This window comes from Chrysemys picta, chromosome 1, assembly GCF_011386835.1.
Source record: "Chrysemys picta bellii isolate R12L10 chromosome 1, ASM1138683v2, whole genome shotgun sequence".
Taxonomy (NCBI): Eukaryota; Metazoa; Chordata; order Testudines; family Emydidae; genus Chrysemys; species Chrysemys picta.
Window position 1 is genome coordinate 65,194,278 of NC_088791.1, and position 19,983 is coordinate 65,214,260.

Sequence of the window (19,983 nt, forward strand, 5' to 3'; positions counted from 1 at the left end):
GGAGGGGAGATCCTGAGACAAAGGGGTTGCTGCCAAGGGGCAGCACCCCAGATAATGGGGCACCGGGTCCGGGAGGGACACGGCGGCCAAGTGGCAGCGGGACACCGGCCTGCAGAGGGCGCTCCGGAGGCTAGACGAGCTAATTCCCAGAGACAACCAGCAGGAAGCGCCGCAGGGATGAGTCCCGCATTGCTACTCATGGTTAAGAAAGCATGATGTCTGAGTAGCTCTTCTAATCTGTGGAGGCTGGATGTGCGGTAGGACCAGGAGCCAGTCAATTGGTGTAGATTTAAGCGTCCCCAACACTATGCACATAGCATTATTGAGTTGAGTGTCAAAGAGTGTAGTGTGACTGCTATGAAACCACGCTGGTGCACAAAATTTAGCTGCAGAATATACCAAGGCAATTGTTGCGGTTTGTAAGGTCTGTGGACTGGAGCCCATGATGTTCCGGACAATTTTCTGATAAGCACAACACGAGGCCTGACCTTATTGCAGGTGTTCTTGAGGTGTTTTCGAAAGGTCAAACTCCAGTCCAGTGTGATGCCAAGATACTTTGGATTAGCTTCATGGCTGATGCTCTCACCGCAGAACTGCACATCAAGTTTGGTATTAGCCATTTTATTGTTCAGATAGAAAGCAGTTACCGGGGGGGGGGGGGGAGGGAGTGGGGGGGGGTTGGATTAGGCCTAATTTCCAGTATTGGAAATAATCAGCCATTGTGCTAAGATCTCAGGTTAGGGTGCTGCTGATGGTATGGAGGCTTGTATGCTGAACAGCTAGGGCAATATCATCCACATACATGAATTTCCTTGACTCCGTCGCTGGTATATCCGCGGTGTATAGATTTAAAAATATTGGGGTCAGGACAGAGCCCTGAGGGATGCCTGAGTTAAGAGTTCTTGGTCTACTGATCTGACCATTAAGGTGTATCTTAAAGCAGTGGTCCCCAGTCATAGCCGTCAAGAGGTGGATCATTTGCCGGCAGTGAATGATGTGGAAGACCTTGAGGAGGAGGCCCTGTCTCCAGACAGTGTCCTATGCTGAGGACAGATCAAACAGGGCAGTTCCTGTCTTCAACTTATGTTGGAATCCTGCCTCAGCATGGCTGATAATGGAGCTACTTGGTCACAGCAGTTCCTCTTCAGGCGAAATCCTGCCTGCTCACCTGGGAGGATGTCTTCAATAATATCAGACAGACGGTGGAGCAGCACCTGTTCCATGAGCTTGCTGGTGGTTGAGAGGAGAGAGATGGGGCCGTAGCTGGCTGCGTCCTCTGGGGGTTTTCCAGGCTTCAATAGGGCAACCACTGTTGGCTAAGCTTCAGCAATAGGAAATTTACATTTATCGCCAGTTTCATCTAGCCTGTTGCATCACTGGTAGCTGAAATGAAATAAAAAGAAACTATGAAAACTCTGCCACAGGCTTCATTTGAGCCCTAATATATTGCAAGAAATCCCTGCGGGATGTTTGTCTGCTTTGACCTAATGGGGTTAAAGGAGCTTACATGCCCATTAAGATAAAAACTCAAGTGATGCAAATGTCCACCTGAATCTGAAATAAATTATTTATTTTAAAGTTGCAAGGAACATTATTCAAATAGGTTCTCCAGAAAGCACCAAAAATCTCCTTTAAGGGAAGTAGCTTCATTTAGCAGACAAGGCATGAGACTATGAGTTGGGATATTTGGGTTCTAGTCCCAGCTCTCTGACCCCAGTTAGCTATGTGAATTTGGACTGAAAATACCAAACAGTGTATTGCAATGAGCATCCTACGGAGTCAGTTATACTGAATGTCCACTTCTAGGGCCTGATCCTGCAGGGTGTCAAAGGGAGCTGCTTGGGATCTTATAGGGCTGGGTTTATGGTGAAGATATTCACTAGGGTGGGGGGAGGACAAATGTGGGTGAAATTCAGAGAGGGACAGCAAAAGGCCAATGCAGCATTTAAATTGTATTTAAGCTTTTAGGTGAGACCTAAGCAGTGCACAGGCCCCCTGGCTCGCTGCACAAAGGTGAATTTCCCCCTAAGAAGGTTCCACATAGAGCCTTGCCTACAGCAATTCCCTATTTACTGGATTGTTGACTTCGTGTGGACTCCAGCTGGATAAAATACAGTAAAGTAGGAGAGGCTTTAAAACAAGTGATTCAAAGAAGGCAAATAGACACAGATAAAATAACTGCTGCTCTCTCTGAAATAGCCACGTACTAACTTGTGTCTCAGTCAGAAAAATGGGAAGGCGGGGGGTGGGGGGGAAGGGAGGCAATGCCTAAAGAGGCTCTCCTCTTGCTTTGAGCTATCTGGGCCAGTGAGCCTGAAAACAACTCATGCCTGACACTCTGTCAGCATTTCTGCTCTTCTCCCGATAGCCAGATAAATCTGCAACCTTGTTTGCTACTGTAAAAAAATTTACTATTTCATGTCACCCCCCCACCCCCCATTGCACAATTCTGCACACAAGTGAGAAATCAATCAGCGGCACAGACAAAGCAGAGGCTGTGGTGCCAAGACAACGAAACGCTAAGCCAGAGCCTCTGTTTAGCTGCTGCTGCTCTGTTTCCTGCAAAGTGGTTAATTTGAGGGTGGCAGTGGGGGAGGTACAGTGCTGCAAACCTAATTTACCCACTGGAAGCCTCGTCAAATGCCTGATTGGCTGTGAGTCTCTACCATATTAGGAGTGTGTGAAGCAAAGATTAGAAGCCTGGCCCACACAGCAGGAACTCTCCTGTCAATCTGAAGACCAGGATCTATATTTAGTAGCAGGCCCATAGGAATAGAATTAAAATGTGGGAGGGGACTGTTCGAATGCAGATTTTGGGGTTTTTTTTTTAATCTACTAGACACTTGACGAAAGCTTTAAGAAAGAATTCAGATCACATATTGCACTTTCTTCAGAGAGGATCTGGTGCATAAATTAATTTTAATTATTTTATTTACTTTTGCATTAAAACAGGAAAACTGTCTGGCTACTATGTACGTTGACCACCGTAGTTTAGATGACTAATAATGATTATTACACTCCAAAATAAAAACCCTGTTAAAAGTGTTTGTTTACCCTTCTCCCTCTTGCTTCAATAGCATGGAAACTAATCAGCAAAAGTGCATTTCATTTAAATGCAATTATGGCAGTAATTATGCTGTGCAAAACAGTTTTGTTCCTAATAGATAAAGGACTGCTGTGACAGCCCTCTCTGTTGAGTTTAAAGGGGCATTTGTTAAAAGGAGAAAGAGATGTCTGTGGTGTTTGAGAGGTTCTGGGGCCTGTTTACACACTCCAGATATAGTTGTTTTAATGTACTGTTACTAAATGAAGGGGCTTCAGTTGTAATTATTGTATGTACTAATGTTTTGTAACAGAAATTAATTGGCACAAAGTACTGCTATGATGAAACAAGCAAAAAATCTTAAACTAACCACTCAGCTAAGGGCATAAATTCCTTTGATGAAATAAATATAAACTTCATTTTCCCATAGAGATGCACCTGTGTTGCGTGTGTGTATTTATCCAGGAAAGCCCAGATGCCGTAGCTGGGCTGATTGCAGCTCAAGGAGATCAAGTCACTGCTGGAAGGTCACACACACTGAGTCAGTGGTTCAGCTGAAATTAGAAGGTAGGATTCCCCTGGCTCCCACTCATTTGCAATAGCCATAGATCATGTAACCTCCTATGAAAAGCATGTGGGTCCAGATCACTGTACCCATGGGAAAAACTTGGGGGAGGGGACTCAAGAGGAGGGAAACTGCTAAATTCCCCTCATGGAATTTTCCTCAACTCATTCCATTTTGGGGAGGGAGAAGGGCAGGAGAAGGAGGTTTGGTCCTGTGGGGATACAAATAGGGATTGGCATTTCCCTCAAGACTTCTGAATCCTCTGGCAGCCTGGAGTCTTCCACATATAAACTCTATGTTTCTGTTCTGCATCTGGAACCCTCTGGCCCATCTCGCTGGCTGCTAGCAGCACAACAACATTAAAACCATGCTGCCAAGGTTTCATCTGCTGGCATCTGCCCCGGCATCTCCCTTTGTTATGGCAGGGGCCTGTGAAAAAGCTAATACAGCTTAAGGTAGCATTAACATTTTCAGATTCCCTGGGGGGGTTGGTAGGATTCCCTTTCCTTACAAATCTGCTTCCCCCCCCCCCCCCAAGTGACAATCTGTCTTTGCTCCTGTTTTCCTATCATGTAGGGCTACCTCTATTTTAAATACTGATTTAATACTTTGTGCACATATAAATTGCCTTTCTAAGCTACAGTACATTATCACTGCTGAATGTTCTGTAGTAAGATTAGTCTGTGTTGTTTATATTTGTGTGTCCATTAATTAATGCATCTTACATTGGTTTCAGTTTTGTTCATTATTGATAATGGGCCTGCCACCTGTAAGAGAAGCAGTACCTTCTTGATGAAGTTGTGGTTTAAAAAAAAACCAAAACCTTGGAAGGCTAGGGACCAGTCTTGTTCAAACTCTGACAAGAAAGACTGTGTTTCACAGATTTGTTATGTACTAAAACCGATACCGGGTAAGGCAGTTGACTTCTGAGACCTTAAGTAAGCAGCGAGACAAAATAAAATCACTATAACTGCAATGTGTAAAATCAAAGGAGAGCAAAATGGATTCCTGGTCCAGTTACTAGGGCTGATAATACTACTGCTAATAGCTGGGTTGAAGTTAGCCTTCTATTATAAATGCCAATTTTAACCATATAACTTCACCAGAACTAAACCCATTCACCTGATACGTCACAGATGTGTTCTCACATCAGTACAGCATTTTTCCAAGAAGCTGGAGGCAAACCAAGCAAGGCATTTGGGAGATATCAGAGTTTTAAAGTGAGATGATTTCACTCTGAACATGTTTTGGTAGCTTTTCATAGCTCTACATTTGCTTTAATCTGTTGGTCTTGAAGCGGACTGGTGTCTTTAACTAGCTTTAGAGGGGGAAATGTAAGCAGAGTTATTTCAGTTTCATTAATAAAGCAGTTATCAGTTTCTATTGTGTGGGTGCTGCTCAGGCAGCTTGGTGGACAGCGGTGCTTTGATCCAAAAATTAGTTGTTTTCCTGTTGTGGGTAGCTAATTCTGAATAGTGAAGTCTGGTGCATACTGTACATGCCTATGGATTGCTACAAAATTTTCATTAATTGCATTTATATCTTCCATGTTCATCCATGTGGAACAAATGTAACAGTGTCTTGTATTTGAAACTGGGGAGTCCTGTTTTGTCCTCTATCAAAATAAAAACTGAGGTTTCTTACACAAAGCTAAGGTGACAAGATCACAACACTAAAATATTGGGACACATTGGAGTGCCGTCAGCCCTGCCCACAGACCACTCCCACTCCTCTCAGGCTCTGCCCCCACTCTGCCCCAGGTCCTGCCCCCTCCCCGCTTGCCCACTCCCCACCGTGCCCTTCCTCATCCCCCAGGTGGCTTGCTGCATCCCTCCTCAGTCCCCCACCCACCGCTCGCCTCCTCACCCCCCCCCACCCGACCTCTACATAAATATATAAATAAATTGCAGGGTAGGATGTGGGTTCACAAGGGTGGTTTGTCATACTAACAAGTTAAAGTGCTGAGCCTTTGAGGCATATAAATAATAATTAGCAGCACATTTCAGGGGAGGAGGGATGTCACCCACACAGGCATACATTTTTGGAACAGGTGCACTCCCAGTCAAAATACAGTTGACCTTATCAGGGTTCCAAAATGTTACTACTGCAGGATTTGGGGAAATTGAGAAGGGCTGAAGCTGAGTCTCTTTTTTAGCTTAGGGCCTCTCTGCCAGTATACAGTACTACACTAAGGATTAATGCAGCCATGTTTAGTGAGGCAAAGTGCAGATTCATAGATCCAGCCCCTACTTTCCAAGTTTTCTGTGTTACTGCTGAATTTTGAGAGATGCATCTTGACTGAACAGATGAACGTTTTCTAAAAGTCAAGTGCATTAAGTTGATTTTTTTTAAAAATGTTCTGACATGCCAGCATGAATAGAGCTCCAAAAACTTACTGAAAGAACATTTTAATGTGGCACTTGGTGACTTACAGGTTCAAAGCCATTGATCAATTTAGCTGCAGAGAAAGGTTAGGTTTTTTTCTCCTATATCACTAATCAATTACTCTAATGAAAAAGAAAAGAAACAGAAATTGATCTGGTTAGGAGTATTCATTTGTGTCAGTTATATGGGTGATCCTTTGTTTGATTTCTTTCTGAACCTACTTAGTGATGAGACTGGAACAGGAGTGAAAATCTTCTTATACTAACTGTGTGTGTGTGTGTGTGTGTGTGTGTGTGTTCTGGGGGGGAGATAATCTAAAAGCTCCCTCTCTATCTGGTAAATACATCCTGAAGGACTTCATGGAAAGGGCATTTCAAACAGGGATGTGACACATTCCTCTGTTGTAGGAGAGCTGCATGTCATTGATACATTAATCTCCCTTACTCATTTTGATTATCAGTCATCCTTGCTTTGCCCGAAAAAGGCCAGGGTGTTTCAAAGAGACGTTCTTTACTTTGTTTAATACATTGAAATGGTTGTATAATTGGGAGATTACAAAACATTAATTTCTAAGGTAACTCAAAAAACACAGGAGGTGGAATAATTAATGCTAGTCAACTAGCAGTCAACTAGAACGGTGACAAACTTTTCTGTCAGTCATAATGCATGCCAGGTATCAGGCAGCGTTTCATCAAGTATGGCATTCAGATTCCATCCAGGAAAAAAAAATGGAAGGCTTTTTCCATGGCTAGTATTTGTCTTTGCCATTCTGGGTACTTGGATTGAAGGGGCATAGAGACAATGCCAACTTTAATAAGCACGTAAAGATGGAAGTGGATAGTTGGACAGATACAGTGTTCCTGGTTTTATTGCTTGTCTGGTCTACAACACAAATGTTGATTTTTTTTTAAAATGAATTATAAAAATCTTCATGTAAAAAGAAAAACAGTATAAGGCCTGATTCTTCTCATAATGAAGTCAATGGGAGTTTTAATGTTTTTTCACTAGAAGCAGGAGTGTACAAAGAATAATCACATGCAATGTATATATAGAAAAGCCACAAGCAAGTCAGTAGAGGTAGGCCCACACACACGATAACAGCCCTTTGAAATAAATATTGCTGGTGTTCAATTGCTGTAGAGGTGAGGGCGACACAAGTCCTGGATGGATGGGTAGACAAAACACCGTTCAGAATTCTGGTTAAGTTGGAGCCAAAGTCTACTCTCCTTATTCACCCTTCAAGACACAAATTATTCCACTTTCTGTTTTTCAGCGTGTTTGAGTAGAGGAACAATGGAGGAACTTGTGTGAGTCAGAGGAGCAGGATTTGGCCAGAGTTATTAACCAGAATAATTACAGTGTTCAAATTATACAGTCAGCAGTCTTTGTTTCAAAGGACTCGGTTCATCTGTTTGGTTCCATAATTAACAATTTGACATTGATTTGATTACCTTTTTAATATTGAATTCTGGCTCCCTCCTACCCCACTTGTTGGTCTTTTTATCTCTGCCATGGGTATATCATAGGCCATTGAAACCAAAAGTTGTGTTTACATTTATTTCAGTGGGCTTTGGATCAGGTCATATGGGACTGCCACTTCTTTTCTTCTTGAAGGATTTAATTTCTTCAGTATGTATTCTAGGTGGACACTTAGGTGGGGGACTTCCTGACATTCATGAGGTTTGGCTTGGCTTGGCGGTATGGCCCGACCATTCCTTCTTTATCAGATGATCACTGGCTCCTAATTTAGAAAATCCTCCTCTTTTATGCCCTATTATCAATCTACTCACAATGTTTTTCTTACAATGTAGTAACCAAATGAAAGGAATTCTTTGATGTGTAGTCAGCATCAGTTTGTTTGGCACATGGTGGTCTCCTTCCATGTCCGGTTGTTTAGCTTGTTATTTTAAAATTAAATTCCAAAGTTTGTAAGTACTTTGAAACTGCGAAAAGCAGTATAAATGCTAAGTAAAATAAATATAATACACCATTTTAAACTATTAATAAAATGCCCGGAACACTCTTCCAAAAACTTTAAATAATCCTCCTTTCTGAAAGAAACCTCATTATGAAGACCCTGTGCTGCCCAGGAAACCAGCACACCTCATTTTACATAAAGTGGCATAATTTGCAAGATATACAAAATGCTACTTGAGGGAAGGTTTCCCAGTGATTGCATCAGGGCCTGATCCAGCCCTGTCTGAAGTCAATGGAAAGGTTCCCATTGACTTTGATGGGCTTTGGCTCAAGCATTTAGTTCCTTTCTGCAGACATACCTAGATGACCATTCTCCACTGTTCTCTATTGAAAGAGTGGCAGGGTGCCGGTTTATAGATGTAGGAATACAGCATCTGAGTGGTAAAATCCCACATTTTCCAGGGGCAAGGCCTAGCCATTGTCGTATTTCCTTACAACTACTTCATGTTGTAGATAGTGGGTTGGGGGGCGGGGGGAGGGATGTTTTTAGTTCTCTTTTTATTTATTAAATACATACTATATATCCCTGCTTGTTGACTGCAGTCTACTCATGTACTCAGCTATACTATGAGACCCACTGTATTCTGGCCACCCTTGTCTCATGTTTAAACTGAGGGTGGCTGGTCTGCCTCCCGTTCGAATTTCCACATGCTGTAGGGTTTGGTGCATCTCACAATGCATACCACACTCTTCGGTAAAACTCAAACTGGAAATATCTAGCATGGTGCACAGAGGGATATGGGGGCAGCTACTCTCACTGTAAAAGCTAAGGAGTCCTTAAAAGCTGGAGATTTGTGGACAGTGAAGGGATGTAAGAGACATGAGGGGCAGATCAGGAGATCTCCAGAGAGGAAGAGGGTTGTCTGTGCATTCAGGGAGGGGAGAGGAGCCATTCAAACTTACAGATGCTTCAAAACTGCGCAAACGACATCTGTTGCTTTATGTGGGTGTTAGATTAATTCTGACCACACGTCCTTAATTCTACGCATATTAGGATACAAAAGTTTGGGGTACAAAGTGGTGAGGTGGGGAAAAGTCTTCCCCTAGAATGGGTGGTCAATATGAAATTCAGGGAGGGTGCTGAGGAATCATCCATTTGTAAAGATGTGACTAATAAGTTCAGCTAGATTTTTTTCCCCCTTAAAAATATTATTCTCCCAGGACATATTTCCCCCAAAATGTCCAGCTTCTCTATTATTAGCAGTTCCTGTTTAGTTTAGTTAGCTTTCTGTTCCATTACATATTGTTTGAAATACACAGCATTCTTTCATTAAGAATGGTACATTAGCAATTATCCAAACTGTTTGTAATAGCTTCCCCTACGACATTAAGGATGGGTAAGTTAAAAGGAATAGGAGCCAGCTACATTGTGCTGATATGTTTCATTGAAACCAGTAATTACTGTGTGTGTGTGCGTGCGCGCCGACAAACACGAAATCAAATGGACTACAGCAAATGCTATAATTCTCTTTGCTGTACACATCCAAATTCCTCGCTGTGGTAACTCTTTTGACTTTGGCAGAGTCACATCAGCAATGAATTTGGCCCATTTTGTTTACTGTAATCATTATGTAGTTGCATGTGTGTGTGTAGGTATTAAATACTCAGCCAAATTGTGACATAGTGTGGCCAGCTGCAATTCCATTTAACTCAGGGGAGCTGCACCTGCTTGCACAAGGTCTGAATCTGGCCCAGCCGGCAGTGGAGGGTGCTAGGAGTCATTGTTTCGTGTGTGGTATTTTTGATCCAGAGTACCCTGACTGTCCACCTAAAAACAATGACACCACAATATATTGAAGAGACAAGGTGGGTGAGGTGGTCTTTAATTGGACCAACTTCTGTTCTTGAAAGAGACAGGTTTGTCTCCTTCACCAACAGAAGTTGGTCCGGTAAAAGATGTTACCTCACTCACGTTGTCCCTCTCATATCCTGAGACCAACATGGCAATAATAACACTGCAAACAACTGAAATATATTATAGTTTTGAGTAACAAAAAAAAAAAGTTCATTAAAGAAACTTGTAGGTGTGTCTGTCATCTTAATGGATCCTTGGGTTCATTAGCACACTGAGAAAAGTAGTCATGAAATTTAAGACTGTCCATGAATGCAGTTAGAAGATGCATTTGAGTTCACATGCATGAATGGATTTACCTAGCCCTTATCCAAAGTCAGAGTAGAAGTGAAAGCATTGTATTTATTGCCTCAGTTACAGCAGTAACGCTAGCAGTCATCTATTGACTTTTAGAGGCTGAAAGTGCCTTTTGTTCCTATCTTATTCTTGTAGTATAAATCAAATCACCCTTTTTGTGAGCCATAATCTTTACTGATCAGGCTCCCACTTAACCTGCTAATTGGTAAAAAAACCCTGTAATTAGCCTCTAACCTCTCCTTTCCTTCTCTTTTAGCACAGTCTTCGATATGAGCCTACTAATCCAGACACCTACCTGCATTAAAGCCCATTCAAATTGCTTCTGGTGTAACAGTACCTCTTTGTAACTCACACAAAGTAACACCAAAGGGTATTGTGCTAATAGAATGGGTTTTCTTTTCTAGAAATGGATTTCTTAGATGGAAGGCAATGCCTGCCTGCAGGTGTAGCAGAACCTATTACTTAAATGATTAACACTAATATTACAATATATTTGGAAAATTCACTAGCTATACCACAAAGTGCAAGCCGTGATGATTTGGAGTTCAGTCATGGCTTTGCATAGTCAGAGACCAGAAGGCAGACAGCAACTCAGTCACAATCTGTTTTCTGGGCTCCCCCTTGCTTTGAGGTCTGTAGTGCAGCAGGTCTAGACGGGCACAGTGTACTTCCTCTGGCATGCTGGTGTAGCTACATTAGCTGGCAAACTGGAATGGGAAGGAAGGAGAAGAGGAGCCAAAGTCTCGTCTACTCCCCACCCTGTCCATTTGTGCAACCCTGCAGCGATTCCTCTCCTCCCTGTGCTTTATACCCCCTTCGTCCCTGCATGTCTGCGCAAGCCAGACCATAGTTTGTCTCCAAATAATGGACTTAATATTTACCTCTTTGTATCTATTGCTTCCTAGTGTTTCCGTTGGGTGCGGGTATGTTATTGTGAATGAACAGGGGACTTTGCTTTTTGCCAATTTTTCATTCTTTTATTTTTTGGAAGTGGATGATGGTTCCAGGCTGAAGGGTCCAATTGATTTCAGTTATCCGACGGCATGTACCGTTCCCAGATGCCTTCAATGGGTGATTTATAAAGCAATAAATGAAATGAAAATAAAATATTTAATCAGGAGGGAACTGTCATGAGTGCCCATACCACATGCTTGCTTGCTTGCTTGCTCTCTCTGGCTGTCTCCTCTTCCTGGGTATAATTATAGCACTTCTTCCTATGTTCCCTTAGCAACAAATGAAAAGGTGCCTGCCAGCATTTCTGTCTTGGTCATGGGTATGTTGTGCTGCCCCAAGAGTTCTGAATTCTATTCAGAGCTTTATCTATTTACATATTAGGACTAGACCAAAGAACAAAGGGGAACTTGACATTCTACAGAGGAAGATATAACGCGGTAAGCAAGACAAAATCCCAGTGTTCCTGGTGATGTTGCTCTGAAATACCAGACAAGACTCATGAGGCTATTGCTTGATTTTCAAACAGTCTCAGTAATACAGAAGATTACTCCTATCATTGAAACTCTGTCAAAATGTAGACGAAAAACACCAAAACCCAGGTTCCTGGCTCTTGCAGGCTTTAAAATTTTACTGCTGTCCTCCTCAGAACACTTTGTTTTTAATACTAGTCAGCTCCCCTGCCAGTTTCTCTGACCTCTGGCACCCCAGCAAATCACACGAAGGGAGAGCAGACAGTGTTTTCCTGCCTGCTCTCCCTAAGGGATTCTAGTCTGAGAGCTCCATAGGAGCTGCTCCAGTAGAGGGAGGGGGATGGGCTGAATAGCATGTACTCTAGCCAGCCCTATCCAAACCATAGGTGCTGGAACTAGGGGTGCTGGGGGTCCTGCAGCACCCCCTGCCTTGAAGTGGTTTCCATCATATACAGGGTTTACACTTTGGTTCAATGGCTCTCAGCATCCCCACTATACAAATTATTCCAGCACCACTGACCCAAACTCAGAGATGCGATGAACCCTCATATTCCGTATTCCAAAGCACCTCACCTCTGGCGGGTTTCCTGATGGAGGGGAGCCTGGACTTGGGGTGAATTTAGCCTCTGAAAGAATATAGTTTTCTGTGAATTGCAACAAAGTGTATGTTTCACAGCAATTTTTATGTGATCAAAGGGATTCGTCTTAAACTCTAGCAGTTATCTACAGACTATACATTTTAATTTCCAGAAAACATATTCACAAAGGTCACACCACGTGATGCCGTGACAAAACAGCATACCGATCACCATTGTTATTTCTTGGTATTGCTAGGGTACCTATACCCAGGAAAATCCCTTCATTACAAATGAACAAGGAAAATGAATTCTCTGGATCCACTAACCAACGGGGATGGATAAAAGGGTTGGCAAAGCTGGCAAAATTCCAGCCATACCCTCTCTATGTTGGTCACTTTCAGGCCCTTCCCCTAGGGCCTTATGCAATTCTTAATCACCCCTGGGTCCTCAGTTCATTTGTTCACTGAGCCTTTATCTTTACAGGTTTCAGAGTAGCAGCCGTGTTAGTCTGTATCCGCAAAAAGAAGAACAGGAGTACTTGTGGCACCTTAGAGACTAACAAATTTATTAGAGCATAAGCTTTCGTGGACTACAGCCCACTTCTTCGGATGCATATAGCTTTATCTTTACAGCCAGGCCTATCAGCAGATCAAAGAGGTGGGGGACAGGAAGAGAGTTGTTAGAGTGGGGGGAAGGAAAACAATAGCTATGAATTATGTAGTTTATAGGCAGTATAGCCGATAGGTTACACTGTGTTCTCTACACCGGGGCAGAAAGAGGGTAAAGGTTAAGGAAGCATCCAGACAAGGATGCAGAACAGCCTGCGTGCCCTAGGATAAAAGCTTCCGGAACCAATAACATCATGCTTTTCTCAATGACATTTTTAATTCCAATACCAAATGATGCCAGTTTCTGGCATAAAAAAAACAGCATAACCTATAATTGACAGTTCTGCTCAGTCCAGAAGAGGGACCATCAGAGCCAGCTACAACTCCCTGAATTTGTGAGCTGGTCTGTGCCAGGCCCAGCAGGGCATTCCTGTAACTGGCTCTACTGGCACATATTTGTTAAGGGAGCATGACAGCTGAGGACTGGTAGAGTGGGCAAAGCTTTGCCCTGCAATCTCCCTGTCCACAGCAGTCTTCATGCCACCCTTGGATGCTCCCTCCCATGCTGGAATGGTGGGGGAAATTCTCATCTGACTAATCAAAAGCTAAAATCTGATGACTCTTCACTACAGCCAAATTGGATAGAATCTTTTTTTATCCCTGGCCAATAGTTTCAAGACTGGGGCTCTTGTATTTACTATGTCCCTGGTCACAGGACACACGCTAGTTCAACAAGGAAACAATATGAAAATAAAGACCCAAGTATCTCAGAAAATCTGAATTCCACGGCTAAAAGAACACATTGTCATTCTCAGTTTCTTAAGTTTAGAGAGACACAGCCACTCATGTTGAAAGGAGCCCTGTCAAATCAAATCAAACCAAACCTACTCTATTCTTAAACAGTGTCTGGTACGATAATTAATCGTTCTTTTTTGTTCTGAACCAACTGTTCGTGCCACTCAAGACTTCATTGTTACGTTTCCCTAACATCTAAAGGCTTCAGCTTTTTAGAGTTCCAGTCATCCAAACCACTCTGTGGTTTTCTACTGAATATGTGTGGAAGCCTTCGGTCTAGGCTTTGCATGTATCTGGCCTAGCCATTAGAAACGCACGAGTTTGGGTCATGAAGGGTTGAAACGAAGGCATTGGACTTTAAATAAATAAGATTTTCCACCTCTGCTTGGTCCATGAAGGCCAAAATCTGTGTAACAGTGTAGTACTTTTTAAAAAAAACAACAACAGGCAAGCAGTCTATGGCTCTATAGTTATGCATCACCTGCCTGTCTTGTGTCTCTGGCTGGCAAAATAGGAAAGTATCTTGTTTCCCTCAAAAAAGAATAACCTCTTTATGTAACTAAGGGGTCCAGTCTTCTATCAAGGGCAATCTGACATTAATAAAATTCTTGCTATTTTGACATTTATAAAGGAGCTGGTACTGTAATGTTGCTCAGTCCAAGATCTCATCAGAGATCAGTGTTTAGTGGAGTTTGTCTGATTTCATTAAAACCAACTAAAATCCATATATGGTCATAGGGGAAAGCTTAGCATTCACCTGAGGGGGGCAGGATGGAAAGAAGGTTCAGCCAAATTTCTCATGTCCTTGTAGGTAGTGATGTTGGACCTTAGATAAGCTAAATTACAGTTGGGCTCTTCAGGTGTTACGGCACAAACCCTACATGCACAGCACTGTGAATCTGGAAAAAAATCAATTTGAAAAAATCAGGGTAGTGCCCATAGTAGGTAAAACGCACTGGAGATCCTTTATTTATTTTCCCTCAGTCCTCTCTGGTGGATTGCTTGAAGACAGATTTCACATGGTTGTGAAGTTTTTGGAAACATCTTGTGTGGAGAACTGAGCTATGGACTACAGTTTGAATCAGATTTGGGTCAAAAGAGCTGCCCAAAATAAATGCTGACAGCCTATTAACTATGAACAGGAGTAGCCAGCTGTTGGGAGTACTGAAATCATCTAAAAAATGTGTGTTTCCTGATGCAGCTTGGCTCTTTCCCCAACCCCCCCAACAGAGAGTGACAGCTGTAGACAAATCTTTGGAGAGGCTGAGTGCTCCTTTCCCCATTTCCAAAAACAGAACTGGCCTTGGCTAACACCCTCTGTGGGCTACATTGATTTACATGCCAAGTGCTGCATCCAGAATACTTATTTGGTCCCAGATGGCACATAAACAGCTACAAGATTAGATCTGATAAGCTGCAAAGTTAGGCAGCTTTTTGTACTTCAATCTTTGTTATAAATAAATTTAATACTTTCTTTGAAATCCACATTTTATTTGTCCTACGAACCTCTCAGTGCTGGATCTTTCTCTAACGCTCTGGGAGGGTGGCATTCTTCAGCATGAAGAGGCTTTAATGGATTTAGAATTCCTTAATTTAGTCCTTTCCTGAAAAATGAATAGCATCATAGTACAGGGGGTGTTTGGGAGCTCAGCTCCCCTCCCACCCTAAACACACTCTGCCAAGGAATATGCTTGTCAGGACATTCTCCACGTAACAAAATAAATAAATGTTTGTGTTCTAGCCTGTCAGTATGTTACAATGTCCACACACCCTGTAATATTGATATCCCTTATCTCTGGGGTCCTCACCTACAATTAATAGATTAGAAATCAGAGCTCTTCCATGCTGCCCTCACCCCTTCTCATTCCTTGAACAGGTTATATTACTTCAGTACAGTACCAAGAAAGGAGTGGTTCAGGACTGCATTTCTATTTTTAAAACAATAAATATCTACTGAATACTATAAAAGAACCAAGGGAAACCTTAGATGTGCCTCAATAAAAGTCAGCTTGAAATTATAATAATCCTGTAATATATATTAAAGGTCATGACCCTGCATGGCTGGTATTCATGGGAAAAGGCCAACTCCATGGTATGATTAGCCTTTGAAATGTATTAGAAATGACTGGCTGTAGTTGTAGGGATAATGCTGGACCTCCGCTTTCTACCTTTGCACATTTTTTTTTCTTTTTACCAGAGGGTTTATTTAATTAATACTAAGAAAAGATGGATTCAATTTGTTGCTGGGTTTGTCTCAGCTGAGCATCTTTATTTCTCTGTGCTCACTGCAGCTGCTTTAACTAACCCTTTCACATCGTTCATGAGCTGGCAAGATGAAAAAAGGCAGGGTCTAATACTCTCAGTTGTGGGGTATTATCATTTCCCATTTTATTTTATCAGAAAGGGTATTTCTAAAAAAAAGTTATAAATGTTAAAACTAGATGACAAATATTAAAGTTAGATGGTCAGTATCTGTTGAGGCTTGATTGGTTAAAGTTAAGCAAAGTTTTATAAGCAACTGAGAATGGGGGTTTAATACTGCAAAGTGTCAAGCAACCTTAACTATCGGTGTTGTTACCAGATTTCTTTACATTAATAACTTTTCTAAATTAGGAATTTGTTCGTTATGGTGGAAAAGTTGGAATTTCAAAATGTGACTGACTTTAGGGTTGGTAGAGTTAGTGCAGTTAGTGGAGGGAGGATATCTGGCCTGCTTGATATTTGGTGTGTTGCGAGTTCTGCCCCCCCCCTCCCCCCCCTGAAGTGAGGATAACATAGGTGATAAATAGACTCCTGCTGCTGGCAAGCATATATAATCTGAGGAGTAGGGCATTCCATACAGTGTATTTTATATATATGTATTAAATACACTGTATATGTTGTGCATACCTCTTAAAATTATCCATACTCACTAGCAGTGGGATATTCTTTTTAATATCACTGGGAGATTTAGGAGCAAAGTCATGAATTATGGGTTCACCTTCTCAGAAGTTTGTGTAGTGTTTTTGGATGTGTACTCATATATTAAAGGAGCGCAATGCCATATTGTCAGAGTTCACACACACAAAATGAATTGTGTTTATATACAGCATTTATAATAAGCGTGTCATAGCCACTGGAGCATACGGTCAATATAAACCAGCATTTCTGGATGGCACTTTCATGTCTCAAACTATAGTTAACCTATCCCTCTGTAAAATGACTGTAATGTTTACCTGTCTCTCTGGGATTGTGTGAGACTTAATAATACTATTTCATAAGTAGCTTCTCATCCAAAACAGTGCCAAAATCTCTGTGTGCAGGATAAGGCTGGATGTATTGTGACTAGTGGATTTCTTTCTACTAAACAGGTGGCTTTTTAATCCTGTCTGTACATGATGAAAGTCACCCGGTATCTGAGTTCCCCTCATTACTTCTGACCAATTTCACATTCTGTATCTGGTGCTAGATAAGCCTCTCTGTTGTGGTTTCATCCAGTTTAGAATCCTGGAGGTGATTCATGTTTAATTTTTTTCTTGTTCTGCTTTGTTTCATTTTAATTATCTAATATTTAGCATTCTGGCATTTTCCATATTTCAAAATGGGATATCAAATTGGTGTTCTGTGTTATTGTCACCTATTTAGGGATGTAGAGTACTTGCTAATAAAATAATCTAATTCATTCAACACCGTAGAAATATTCAGTTTGTGAATGGGGAAGGGTGTGCTTGAGCTGACTTGAACAAGTATTTTCCTTGGCTTGGCAATGTATTACAACATTTTGCTTTTCCATTTTTGGCATTAACTTTGTACAAAGATGGTTCTAATTTTTGCTGCATACACTTTGCAGTCTCCCCACGAACCCTTCAAAATACCAAAATGCACTTCCGTTCAGCAAGGCAAACAAAACAAATTTTAGTTTCTAGGCCAAGACACGTTTGGAAACATTAGGAACCTTTTCTCCCCTGCTCTGTTTTCCTCACCCCTCTCTTCTCTTTCTGTTCAGCTAGTCTCATTACCCCCCCCCCCCAAAAAAGAATTAACATGACGTTTGCCACTATTATGTTGATATCTCTGCTTCTATATTATACCCCTTTCCTCTACCCTGTGTCTGTCTTGCCTATAAGCTTTTCGGGGTAGGGATTGTCTGCTACTGTGTTTGGACAGTGGCTAGCACAATGGGGCCCCAGTCTTGGTTGGTCTGTACTATCTTTTCATATAAGACTTACTGAGTGTTATACTTTATTCTCCCAAGCTACTCTACAGGCATCTATGTGATCCACTGTATAAATATAACCTGACAGAAGTTTTGATTTGAAATAATGTTTGTATTTAATTATTTCTAGGCACTGTGGTATAAATTTATAAAGAATACATAATGGCTGATCTCTGTTAAGGATATTTAGTGTTTCTGATTTAGTGTTTCTACTGGCTTGCAAGTGTGCTCCCCTAAAGCATCAATCCACATGGATTTGGTGGGTTGGGTTTGTTTGTTTGTTGTGCTAAGGCCCAACAGGTAGGGGATCTCTGTAAACAAAATCTTCAGGACTGAGCTGCAGTCACCCAAATTTAAATCTAAATTAATGAACTTGTCTGGGATACTAAGTGTAACGGGGTATTCAGGATATTTGAGTCTAATGAGGGGAATCCTCTTGAGTCAGTTTCACCCTGTTTCAGATGTGCCTGTGAGAGGGCAAGGAGAAGCTATCAGTTAGGGACAGGGCCGGCTCTGGCTTTTTGGCCACTCCAAGCAAAAAAAAAAAAAACACCGGGGCAGCCAGAATGGCAAAGCAAAAAAACCCAAAAAAACCTGCGGCGCGGCTGGAGTGCGGATGCAGGGGGACCAGCTGAGGGGGCCGGAAGGGGGAGGGAGGGAGCGGGCGGGAGAGAGAGAGAAGGGGGCGGCCAGGGCTACAGCCTCCTGCCGCCTGCCGCGAGGGCTCTGCTCCGGTCGGCGGGGAGGGAAGGAAGAGGACTGCCCTGCAGGGCGCTCTGGTTCTCTATGCCACCGGCCCCTACAGGGCAGCCGGAGCAGAACAAGAACACACACACACACAAAAAAAAGCGGCCGTGCCCAGGACCGGCTCTGGCTTTTTTGCTGCCCTAGGCAAAAAAGCCACCCACCGCCCCCCAGCGTGGTAAGGGAGGGCGCCGAGCCCAGCCGCGGGCCCGCAATCCCTGACTGGCCGGAGCGCCGGGGGGAGGGCGGCGAGCCCGCCGCGGCTCCCCGCTCTCTCCAGCGGCCAGAGCGCCGGGGGGAGGGCGGAGAGCCCCCGGTGGCCAGAGCGCTGGGGGGAGGGTGGAGACCCCCCGGCGGCCGGAGCGCCGGGGGGAGGGCGGCGAGCCCGGCTGGAGCCCCACTCTCCTCAACCATCCAGAGCGCCGGGGGAAGGGCGGCGAGCCCGCTGCGGCTCCGCTCTCCCCGGTGGTGGGAACGCCGCGGGGAGGGCAGGAGCCCAGTCGCAGCCCCGCTCTCGGGCCAGAGCGCCCCGCCGCCCCCCTCCAGGCGCCGCCCCAAGCAGATGCTTGGTAGGCTGGTGCCTGGAGCCGGCCCTGGCCGTGCCACCCTAGGATTGGGCAGAATGCCGCCTCCAACAATCTGCCGCCCCAAGCACCAGCTTGCTCAGCTGGTGCCTGAAGCCGGCCGTGGTTAGGGAGGAGGAAGTGCTATAGGGTTTATTTAAGAGAGTCTCTTCTGTTGATCCAGGCTTTAAGCTCTCAGGCTGGAGTTGAGTGGGGGGACTGGAACTCCCCTCACTTCTCAGTGATGGAAGACAAGGCTAACTCTTGGAGTTCCCTAGTAGTCTATTTTTCCAGCATCCAAGGGAGCAGGGCAAACTGGGAACTTTAGTCCACTGTGCCAGCCATTTAGATCTGGTTGGAAAATTGCAATTACTTTCCATTAAAAATGTGATAGAAAAACAATTTTCCTTTTGTTCAGAAATGGTCATGTAATCATTCAAGTTTTTGTCTATTAATTTTTTTATTTGACTCAAAATGAATATGAAAGCCATATTTCTAGTTCTAGCTTCTGATAAGCACTGTTGGGGAATGTAGCCTTTTATTTTATTGAAAGTGAATTTAGTGATGTATTACCCCACCATGAGTTTGGCTCCAGTTGCTACAGTTTCAAGCTCAACAATGTGAAATTGCCTCTCGTGCTTTTCTCAAATTTGGAGACTCTAGGAACACATAAAGTCCAAAGATAATGACTACAGACGCAATCACAAGTAAAGTTTTATCTGTACTACAAGTTTTATTAAAGCAATAAATTACAATTACCCATACATATAGAAATCCTATAAAAACCTATGCAATAATTATATCTGTAGTCATATTCACATCCTCATTGATATTCTAGGGTCTGATGGACCACTCAATAGATGATCATCACTAGAGGGATGGTTCCTGCTGGGGTTTCCTGTGGGGTCATCCCTTGGATCTTCCCACTTTTACCCAACCATGGAACCCTCTTTTATA

At 43.0% G+C, this 19,983-nt stretch overlaps 1 long non-coding RNA gene across 1 annotated transcript in view; it reads left to right on the forward strand.

Moving 5' to 3' along the window:
• Positions 1-698: 698 nt before the first annotated feature.
• The window catches only part of LOC122174680 (uncharacterized), a 52,461-nt gene continuing 33,176 nt past the window's right edge, over positions 699-19,983 (forward strand). The window contains exon 1 of the long non-coding RNA XR_006176832.2: positions 699-3,610. This is a non-coding gene — a long non-coding RNA (uncharacterized LOC122174680). The remainder of the gene's footprint in view (positions 3,611-19,983) is intronic.